General features: G+C 37.8%; 1 long non-coding RNA gene across 1 annotated transcript; it reads left to right on the top strand.

Moving 5' to 3' along the window:
- Window positions 1-8423: 8423 nt before the first annotated feature.
- LOC133599477 (uncharacterized) lies at window positions 8424-10811 on the top strand. The gene is made up of 4 exons (XR_009814733.2): window positions 8424-8540; window positions 8913-9066; window positions 9190-9286; window positions 9868-10811. It is a non-coding gene; the product is annotated as an uncharacterized lncRNA (long non-coding RNA).
- The last annotated feature ends 943 nt before the right edge of the window (window positions 10812-11754 follow it).

Below are 11754 nucleotides of genomic sequence, written 5' to 3'. Positions count from 1 at the left end.
AAAATACAACACATTCCCTTCCAGCACAGGCAGGTTCTGTCTGTCCTTGTGTTGCATAAACATTCATCTCCATCTCCATTCTTCCCACAGTTACACTTCAAAGACATATGAAATTGTGCACACCCTAAAATGGTTGAGTAATTCTGGAAACATTCAACCCCTATAGGGCACTAAATCACCTACTTAGAAGTTCAACATTTTAACCTCAGATGACTGTAGTCTTTACAACGCTTTTTAACGCCATCCATCCATTTCCTACCGCTTTTCCCTTTTGGGGTCGCGGGGGCCGCTGGATCCTATCTCAGCTGCATTCGGGCGGTAGGCGGGGTACACCCTGGACAAGTCGCCACCTCATCGCAGTCGCCACCTCATCGCAGGCTTTTTAACGCTAACTTTTTAAAATATTTTGATCAACAATACTAAAGATATAGCTTTCTTTTGTTATACTAAGCATTACTTTTTGTGATTAGATTACCATTGTACTTGGACGTCATCTCCTGTCTCTGCATCCTGGGGTCACAGCAACAAAGCGAAGCCAGAACTTGACAGTAAGTCAATATGTGCTAAGCTATGTTAATTAACAAGCATAGACATCTTTGCTTTGTACTATACATGATAAAATGGAAGTATTCTCCTGGTACTTTCTCCCACATTCCAAAAACATACATGTTGGTAGATTTCAAATTGTCTATATATGCTCTGTGATTGGCAGGGTCCCTCTCACCTGAAGTCAGCCAGTATACATTCCATCTTACACATGACTCTAAAGCAAAATAGAAAATGAAAGGATGGATTGAATATTGGTTTTATTATTTAGAGCAGTGGTTCTCAACCTGGGTTCGATCGAACCCTAGGGGTTCGGTGAGTCGGCCTCAGGGGTTCGGCGGAGCCTTCGCCACGGAGGTACAGACACATCCGACTTATCGTGTGAATAAAAACTTCTCTCTATCAGCGTATTATGGATACCCACAAACAATGTTCCCTCTAATTTTCCATCTGATTTGCAGGTTGTTTGATTGATCGATTGAAACTTTTACTAGCAGATTGCAAAGGAAGAGAATACATTATATGAAACAGTACAGTTTACACAGTACAGTGCATATTCCGTACAATTGACCACTAAATGGTCAATTGTATACATAACACCCGAATAAGTTTTTCAACTTGTTTAAGTCGGGGTCCACGTTAATCAATTCATGGTAATGTGTGTAAGGTGTGTAATTTGTTGTGAGTTAGTGCACTGTGTCGGTTTTGTTCTTTGAACAAGATGATGTTAATGCACGGTTCATTTTGTGCACCAATAAAAAAAACATATGACTTTTTCTTGAATTTGAAAAAAAAATAAAAAATTATTTTTCACTAAAGAAGGGTTCGGTGAATGCGCATATGAAACTGGTACCTCCAACAAGGTTAAGAACCACTGATTTAGAGGGTGCTGAGGGCCAATGAAGGAGGAACTGGTTGCCCCCTGAAAATGGTCACTTTGGACTTCCCTCGTCTACACCTTCACTCAATACTCTCACTGGGCTAGAGCCTACTCTTTGCAGGGGTGTCAAACTCGTTTTCATGGAGGACCACATTGCAGTTATGGCTGCCCTCAGAGGGCCGATTGTTACAGTGAATAATATATACATATAAATATATAAGGATTTGCTGCATGGTATTACTACACAATTGCCTCTGCATTTGTATATATATATATATATATATATATATATATATATATATACACGTGCGGTCACTGGAGGCAGGTGAGGCAGGGCCTCACCTGCCATCATGGAAAGAAAAAAAATGTAAAAAGAAAAAAAAAAAATTAAATTGTTATATGTATCCAGTGATTATACTATAAAGTTATTTTCCGTTTAACTTCACCAGTTTTAGATTATTTTTATTCAAAATCGCTGAATTTTCACATTTGCCGTTCAAATACTGAGAAGAGACGGTGCGGTGATCAGCAGCCAGTTGAGGCACGTCACTCAATTGTGCCTCACCATGGATTGCGGACTCGGCTAACTGCTGACCTGCTGTGCAGTGAGACCGTATTGCTATATGAATTATATTATACATTTCCATAGTTTAGTTAGCTGAGGTGTATAATGTACAGTGTATTTTGTCAACAACTGTATGTGTGTAACGTATTTCTTGTGCTGAGCAATCATAAAACTGCTGCGAAGACGCACTGTGTGAGGCTCGCGTAATCCCGCCTCCTGGTGCCGGTTATTGCACCTCCGCCGCAGACTGCACCCCCCGACGGGAGTGCCACACCAACCAAGGCCCACACCCAAACCCTCCACGTGCAAGACCGAATCCACCCAAAAAAAGTCACTTAACAAGAAGCCAAAAAGTGCAAAAACAACATTGCTCGCGCCGGAGGAGCCGTGAACGACTGCAGGGACACAACATTAGGTACACCTGCAGACTGCAGCACGGATTTCATATTTCATTCATTCACAACTCCTCCAACACCAACACCACTGTTCCCGCACTTAAAAGTAAAGGTAAGACCATAATAACGTTTTTTTTATTAAATGTGCTTTTTTTGTGTGCTACAGTTTGTATGTGTAAAGTTAAAGTTAAGTTAAAGTACCAATGATTGTCACACACACTAGGTGTGGTGAAATTTGTCATCTGCATTTGACCCATCCCCTTGCTCACCCCCTGGGATGTGAGGGGAGCAGTGGGCAGCAGCGGGGCCGCGCCCGGGAATAATTGTTGGTGATTTAACCCCCAATACCAACCCTTGATGGTGAGTGCCAAGCAGGGAAGAATGCTGGTATGAGCTTTTAAACAAAACCTGTTAACTGCTGCCAATCAAATGGTGAATAAGATCATTTCATACTTTCACACATCCTTACAGTCTCAATTTGTACTCTGGAATTCATTTTCTGGGAGTTGGTAGTCTTACACATTGTAATTTGCCAATAATATGCATATCTATTTCAGTATGCATACTACGATAGATGTTCATTAATTAATGTTACAATAATACTACTCTTGCTTTGTATGATTGGTATTGTTTTTCATCATTTGGGGTTCATGGTGTGGTATAATGTTGCAATAATTTGTGTTTAAAAAGTTTTTTAAGTTGTTTCAAAGAAGTAGATTGTGTGATTGGACTGTCAAGTTTATTCCAGATATTTGGGCCTTTACATGTTATACTAAAGCTTGTGCCTTTGAGTTTACAGCCTTTGCCCTTCAGCCAATGTTTTCTTCTTGTGTTATGTGTATGTGTGGAAGAGGTGATAGGAATGAGCTCACAGAGCCGGTCATTCATCTTATATACCACATTATAGATCAAGCATGAGTTATGTAAAAAGTTATTCTCGGTGAGTTTCAGAAGCTTCATCCTGTAAAAGAGTGGATTTGAGTGTGCATTAAAGTCCGACCATGTTATGCTCGTATTACTTTCTTTTAAAGGGTTTGTAATTTACCTGGATGACTTGGATACGTGTTAAACCATATGATATTGCAGTAATTTTGATGTGGTTCAAATAAGGATCTATACGGGATTAAGCGTGCTTCAGGAGGCAAAGGGTGTCTGACTTAAAACAAGATAAAATATTTTGTTAATTTTGCTGTCAGATCATCAATGTGTTTTTTGAAAATCCAAGAAATAATCTCAATAAATTCCTAAAAATGTTGTATGTTGTACTTTTTCAATAATCCTGTTGTTGATCTAATACAGATATCATCCTTATTTGTATGAGTTATGTTAGAAGAAAATATTATATGATGAATTTTACTTATATTAAGGGATAGTTTTGTTACATTTAGCCAGTTGCTGACTTTATCCAGTTCTTCCTCCATTCATTGTTGTCTGCAAATATGATTTTATGCGCAGTGTACAATGTGATGGACAACTTGTTTTAAAATCGATTTGAAGTCAAGCAGATATTTATGTATTTATTTTGTTTAACAAAATACTTTTTTGAATTTACAGTATGATTATATAATATTTGTTGCATTATTAGATCATATCAGAGGGGAACTGCCCTTTTTTTTTTAATTTTGCCTATCATTCACAATCCCTAAAAGAGACACGTGTATTTTTTTTGCATTCTTATCTGTAATAATTAGCTTGTTCTAGCTGGCGAGCAATGGTGCTAATAGTGGTAATTCATTTATCCTCTAAACCACTCTAAAGATGCATTCAAAAAGCCCCAACAATATTACATTTACATCTTGTGACCTGAATATTAACCAAGTATAATCAATATTGGTATTACAAGCGTTTACGCAGGGAAACTATTTTTAGTCGCGCCGTGTTTCAGAGAGCTAACTACCTTGTGCAGCTGCAGTTTTGACGAATTGAGCTGCTGCTCATGATTGCCTATTAGCTGGTGAAAGTTAATTCAGGATCAAGGGTCTGCAACCTGCGGCTCTGGAGCCACATGCCGCTCTTTTATCCCTCTGTCGGGGCTCCAGCTAGCTTATGCTTTTCTGTGTACTGTAGTCACTACACTGTCACTTGAGGTACTGTCATGGGTCTTTCAAAGTTCTGCATCAGCCATTCATTTCTAGGGCCAGTGTTTTCTGGTGAGAAACTATGACACTTCCCAGCAGGCACCAGACATTGATACAACGTTGATTATACATGCATGTCCTTTAAATCTGACTATGAAACAACATTGTAAAAAAGTTGTATTTGTAAATTGTAGACAATGTTGATGTCCAATGTTGGATCCACTTCGTTGGTTGGGAAATTACCAAATTTCAGTGGTCAAATCAACATCACAACCTGACATTGTGTAAACGTCGTGAAAAAGCATGTTGCTTCAACGCATACTTGCCAACCCTCCCGAATTTTCCGGGAGACTCCCGAAATTCAGCGCCTCTCCCGAAAACCTCCCCGGACAAATATTCTCCCGAAAATCTCCCGATTTTCAGCCGGAGCTGGAGGCCACGCCCCCTCCAGCTCCATGCGGGCCTGAGTGAGGATAGTCTTTTTTCACGACGAGAGGACAACAGGGTGACAAGAACTAAATCATCCAGACTAGAGATACATTGTAATATTATGTTTATCTTACCTAAAAAAAAATATATTTATTAATTTAAAAAAAAAAAAAAAAAAAAATACATTTTTACTATATTTTGCTAAAAACATCAAAATTAATTGTATTTTTATTTGTATTTTTTCTGACTCCTTATTACATTCAGGCATTAGAATTATACATTAAAATAAACATGTTTGAAATAATTACTTTTAAATGATCATAATAATTCATTTAAAATGACCACATTTAATTATTAAAATAATTGCTTGTTTATCAACAACTTTAGCATTTTATTCATTACATTTTGAAGCTCTCAGAAGCCAAGTTATGTTATATTCCTTAAGATTTATTTATGCAAGTTTGAAGTATCAATTATCTAAACACAGTTTTGTTTGCATGTGTATATATATATATATATATATATATATATATATATATATATATATATATATATATATATATATATAAATGAAATACTTGACTTGGTGAATTCTAGTTGTCAATATACTCCTCCCCTCTTAACCACGCCCTGCCCCACCCCCGACCACGCCCCCAACCCCCACCTCCCGAAATCGGAGGTCTCAAGGTTGGCAAGTATGCTTCAACGTTGTATTTGTGTTGTAGAATATTGGTTGGGAAATGACCAAATTTCAATGGTCATATCAACTTCAGAACCCAGCATTGATTAAACGTCGTCAAAAAGCATGTTGTTTCAACGTTAGGGTTGAGCTGCTCAACGTCAGGACCTAATTCAACAAACTATCAATGTTGTTTTAATGTCTTGTGCCTAACTTGATGATTTAGCCTGTTAGCTCTCCTTGTTGCTAACAATCAATGGTAACTAAAAAGGGATTGAGTGTTATTGGAACTGGTGCTGTGTTACAATACTTACATTGCAAACAAAGAAGGTATTTTTGCAAAGGTGGGTAGTATGCGTCATGATTGAATCACATCAACACAGGACAAGTACTAAAAGCCAAATTACCCTGTTTGTAGACAAGTAGAGATACAGTCACCAACGCACGTTCAATCCCTCTATGAACATTACAGGAATTAGTTAGTTTTTCAAATAAATTACTTAACACAATAGATCATAAAACAAAAATCCAGCAAAGTTGGATCTCGACTAATTGTCAGGTGGTGACAGGTGTGGGTCATTTGGGAAAATATAGGGAAAAACTAGAAAAGAAACCGGGTGGGGGAGAACAAAACAGGAACGTAACGTAACAATACCTTAATGGAAAACTGTATATGTAGCATTAACTGTAATATCTTGACCATATACATTTTGTGGCTACAAGTGGGTTTTGATCTGGTTGGTTTAATGTAAAAGGTTGCCGACCCCTGTTCTAGATCATAAATCATGCCTTCCTCCGTGGATAGAAAAAGGATGTGGACATAAACAGAGAAGTTGGTCATGTGTGACATGGAACTTATACCTCGAGATGGTGAGAAAGATCCAAAAAGTTGCTAGTTTGCGACACCTGCTTTTTTTTTAACCCCTCGCAAAGATTATGATTAAGTCGTCACTTAAATGTAAAGATTTCAACATCCCATCAGTCGGCATCCCAGTGAGAGGAAACATTGTACACAAAGTGATTATTTTATTATGTGTGTTGTCTTTCATGAAGTCTGCCATGATTAGTAATGTTGTTGTTGAAGGAAAAAGCTAATTTTGTTATAGTCTATAAAATGAATGCGCCTCCGTTCGCTTAAAAGGATCAAAATATGTAAATATTAAATGTTAATATGAATGTGCCTGTCACTACACTACATATTGTATATACTTACAGCATATATATAAAACGATGATGGAGGTGTTTGGATGTTTTTTAGAGTGCTTTATAGGCGGCAGTGACGTGCGGTGAGGTTCATGACTGGTGAGGCACTGACTTCATCACAGTCAGATTTACAAACATATGAACCCTAAAGAGAATCTTATTCACCATTTGATTGGCAGCAGTTAACGGGTTATGTTTAAAAGCTCATACCAGCATTCTTCCCTGCTTGGCACTCAGCATCAAGGGTTGGAATTGGGGGTTAAATTACCAACAATTATTCCCGGGCGCGGCGCCACTGCTGCCCACTGCTCCCCTCACATCCCAGGGGGTGAGCAAGGGGATGGGTCAAATGCAGATGACAAATTTCACCACACCTAGTGTGTGTGTGACAATCATTGGTACTTTAACTTAACTTTAACTTTACACATACAAACTGTAGCACACAAAAAAGCACATTTAATAAAAACAAAGGTTATTATGGTCTTACCTTTACTTATAAGTGTGGGAACAGTGGTGTTCGTGTTGGAGGAGTTGTGAATGAATGAAATATGAAATCCGTGCTGCAGTCTGCAGGTGTACCTAATGTTGTGTCCCTACAGTCGTTCACGGCTCCTCCGGCGCGAGCAATGTTATTTTTGCACTTTTTGGCTTCTTGTTAAGTGACTTTTTTGGGTGGATTCGGTCTTGCACGTGGAGGGTTTGGGTGTGGGCTTTGGTTGGTGTGGCGCTCCGGTCGGGGGGTGCAGTCAGCGGCGGAGGTGCATTAACCGGCACCAGGAGGCGGGATTACGCGAGCCTCAGCCAGTGCGTCTTTGCAGCAGTTTTATGATTGCTCAGCACACACTGTAAAAACTCTTTCAGTGGTATTGTCCATTCTACTTTATTTTTAAAAGTAGATTTATTCCAATAAATCAATTTATTTTTATTTTTAGAGTTTTTGAGTTATCTATAAGTAAAAAGTGTGAATGTTTTCGTAACTTAATTTTTTATGTGATAAAATTAATTTTATTGGACTTCCAACATAAATTGATTTATTATTCATGTAAGTAACAATTTATATTGTTCAAAGTCAGTATTTGCCAGGATTTAAATGTATACATTTTCAAAAGCATGGTTCAATGTTATATTTAGTTTACTACTTTTCCCGCCGACCGCCATTTCGAATGTGCTCTTACCTCCAACAGCTCATTAACTTCAACCAAACATTGTTTATAGCTGTGAAGTTTATAATTAGCGTTTTCTTTGCGTGGTAGTTTAATATTTTATTCTTCAGTTTATAAGCAGCCACATTAAAGCTGCTTAACTAGCTTGCATTCAAAGTTGCTAGCAGCTAGCTAGGTACACTTGACAGAGCTATCTGAAGCCCCCTCAGACCTGCTGTCCATGCACACTCCTAGGCAAAACGCTACTCTTGTAAGAATAAAACTCATTGTGTAAGTCTCAATCTCAACATCCCCCCCGGACACCCTACTGTTGCTAGGTTAACAACTTAGACCACCGTGGCTACAAAAAAATCTAGAGGAAATACTGCAAATGAGTATATTAGGGTGTAAAAAACAGATATAAAGGGCTCTCATCAGGCTTATATATCCAAGAGGTTAGACATGAACCATAACTTGTCTTTTTTGTTTTCTCTCTCCAATGACAGATGGGATGGCCCTGTAAGTTGTGCAGCACTGTTGTACCAACCAAGAGTGACATTTTAAAGCATTACAGACTGCACCATGGGACCTTTGGACACAGCCATTCCTTGCCTTGCATTCATGTAGGTTGCCCATGCTCTTATACATCCCTTTGCTCCCATCTGTCAAGATGCTAGACTTTTCCTCTCTGACACCACCGCCAGAGAGTCGAGCTCCACTCCCACCACGTTACTGGCCTTCTCTACCAACTTGTCCAGTCTGTTTGCGTCCCTCGCTCTCAGCCCGCTGCCCCAGCAGGCCACGGCGTGCAAGAAGGCGCCTGCCACCACCGACTCGTAGAATATCTTTTAATCTATTCTATTCTATTATCATTCTATTTTTCCTGACCAAGTTTCCATTGTGACTTGGACATGAAATACTAGACTCACTTTTTGCCTGAAAATGTATACTAATACCCTTAATATCAGTAATGGTCAACATTTGCTGTCGTACAGATTAATGAAGCGTTCCGAAGGTGCAGTGCTGTTCCACTGGAATCAACATTTATGTCCCAACTGGACAGGTACACTCCAAAACTCCTGGAGCTCTTCAGTGCAAAAGGAGGAGTGACTGCAGCGCATCAAGAACTTGTTGATGGAACTGACACAGGTGGGTTAAAAGTGGTTTAAAATTTAAACTGAATCTGTAATCATGCTCTAATAACGGTATCACAGATTTGGAGTAAAATTGCCAAAAAAATTCATTTATTTATTATTCTTCTCTTAACTCTAGGACCCAAGTGCCTCTGCAGTGAAGAAGAGAGATGTGACTGTGAGATGCCTCATAGAGTACGTGGGAGAGAGTGGACAGGAGCTAATCTCTGACTACTGTAAGTATTGTTTAAAAGCAGGTTTGGATCAATCTGATGTACAAGCTTAAATTGGGTTTACTTTTATGTTAACTGACTGAACCAGCAGTTGTCAGGTGGAGGTCCAGCATGCAGCTAGTTGGCAAGAGCCCCAGGATAGCCAATTAGCATAGCACCACAGAGTGATGCCTTTCTGTCTTGTGTTCCTGTTTGCCCTAAAAAAAACATATATATATATATATATATATATATATATATATGTATATAACATATTACTGTTTGTTTGTTTGTTTTAATTTCTGGTGTATATATATATATATATATATATAACATATTACTGTTTGTTTGTTTGTTTGTTTTAATTTCTGGTGGTTCTATTCAGGTTTTTTATATGCAAATTAGAAATGCCAATAAGAAACATGTGGCTGGAAATGCATCTATTGTACCAAGTTTAATGTGCAAGATCTCACATTAGAATTCAAAAGTTTTCAAAATGGTCATCACAAAAGTAATCATTATCTGAATTAAATCACACAACTTATATTACTGTAAATATAAAATTAGATGTTTGTTTTTTTAATTACTGTTTTTGTATCTCAAAGGGAACTGCAGAGACTGCTGTTCATGAGGACCTGGAAATGAAGAATATGAGCATCTACATCTGTCGTGAGCCAAATGCAGTAGGAATCATCATTGAGGGAGTACCAGTCCTTACTCGTCTTGGAAACCTGGCCAAAGCATGCTGCCTACTTCTGGGGTTGACGTATGCACTTAATCTTGAGTATCCATCCAAACTTTCCAAAACATTTGAGGTGTTTCAAAGACTTTTTGTGGGACTTGACACACTGCGCCCAAAACCAACCCCCAAATTCATGACTCTCAAAAACAAGCTTCTAGCTTAGGCAGTGAGCCATGACTGTCAGCTTGCACTTTTGAACAGCTATTTTCTTGTCTGTTCAAAATCATTATACATTGTTCATTGAGTGGAATTCTTCAGAATGTTGTAACGGTTTGTCCTGTTCAGGTTTTATACAAAGCTCCAGGTCATCGTTTCTGGTGTGTAAATTAAGTTTTTTTTTGTTTTATACACACTAAATTGCCCCACTGTGAAGCTCCAGCTGGTCAGAAGGAGCGATCTGTGAGTTGTTTAAGTTAAAATGTTTCAAAATATACACACTGAAAGACACTACAGTGAAGGTGTTCTGCTTGTGAATTGTTACAGAAGTACAGATAATCTTAATGTTAAATTGTTTTAGCAAGAAACTGTACTGTGAATGTTCTAAGTAAAACTTGAGATGCTGAGGTCATGCATTCTTTTATGCACTAAATACTGATGTTCTTGACTATTAATACTGTCCAGCTTATTGACAGGTTTGGATATGGCTTGTGAAAATGTTTTAATATGTATACGGTTAAAAAAAAAGAAAACTACTGTGAAGGTGTTCTATACAGCACTTTAAAAAGTGGAGGTCATGCATTCTTGTATAATATGGATGTTGACTGTTCATACTGTCCAGCTCATTGCCACTGTTTTTATATGGTAATGATTTAATAAAGGTTGGAATTTGATATGTCTTGATTTTTGTATTATTATTCTAAGTAATTATTTTAAGCAGTTTCCATTTTCAAAACAAAGAAAGGGTAAGTTGGTCAAAATTAATAAAATTGAGTACAAAAATTATTTTTTCATTTAAATGTTACTTATTTTAATTAAGTCTTGTGTGTTTAATATGCTGATGTTTTTTACATTGATTTTACTCAATTTCTTGGCTTTTTCTGTAAACGCAACTTAATCTTTTTGCATAAATCGAAATGCATATTATTAAGTTCTACTTACTCAAAATACCAATTAGTTGAATAAACTAACAAAAATTGCTTGGAAAATGTTGCCTTATTTTTATTGAGTTCGATCTAGGCAACAGTTTTTACAGTGCAAGAAATACGTTACACACATACAGTTGTTGACAAAATACACTGTACATTATATACCTCAGCTAACTAAACTATGGAAATGTATAATATAATTCATATAGCAATACGGTCTCACTGCACAGCAGGCCAGCAGTTAGCCGAGTCCGCAATCCATGGTGAGGCACAACTGAGTAACGTGCCTCAACTGGCTGCTGATCACCGCACCGTCTCTTCTCAGTATTTGAACGGCAAATGTGAAAACTCAGCGATTTTGAATAAAAATAATCTAAAACTGGTGAAGTTAAATGGAAAATAACTTTATAGTATAATCACTGGATACATATAACAATTTAATTTTTTTTTTTCTTTTTACATTTTTTTTCTTTCCATGATGGCAGGTGAGGCCCCGCACGTCACTGATAGGCGGAAGAGAGCGACTTCCAAAGGCTCCATTGTTTGCTGACTTTCATTTCAGTTTATTCACGAGTTAGAATGCATAAAAAAAGATTAACATGTGTGCATACATCACATAAGGACTGTGAATGAAAGGCAAAATTAAACAAAAGTGCACTTCCCCT

Source organism: Nerophis lumbriciformis, linkage group LG04 (assembly GCF_033978685.3).
Source record: "Nerophis lumbriciformis linkage group LG04, RoL_Nlum_v2.1, whole genome shotgun sequence".
In the NCBI taxonomy this organism is placed as follows: Eukaryota; Metazoa; Chordata; class Actinopteri; order Syngnathiformes; family Syngnathidae; genus Nerophis; species Nerophis lumbriciformis.
The sequence above is the reverse complement of the archived record's forward strand: the minus strand, read 5'-3'. Positions and strand labels throughout refer to the sequence as shown.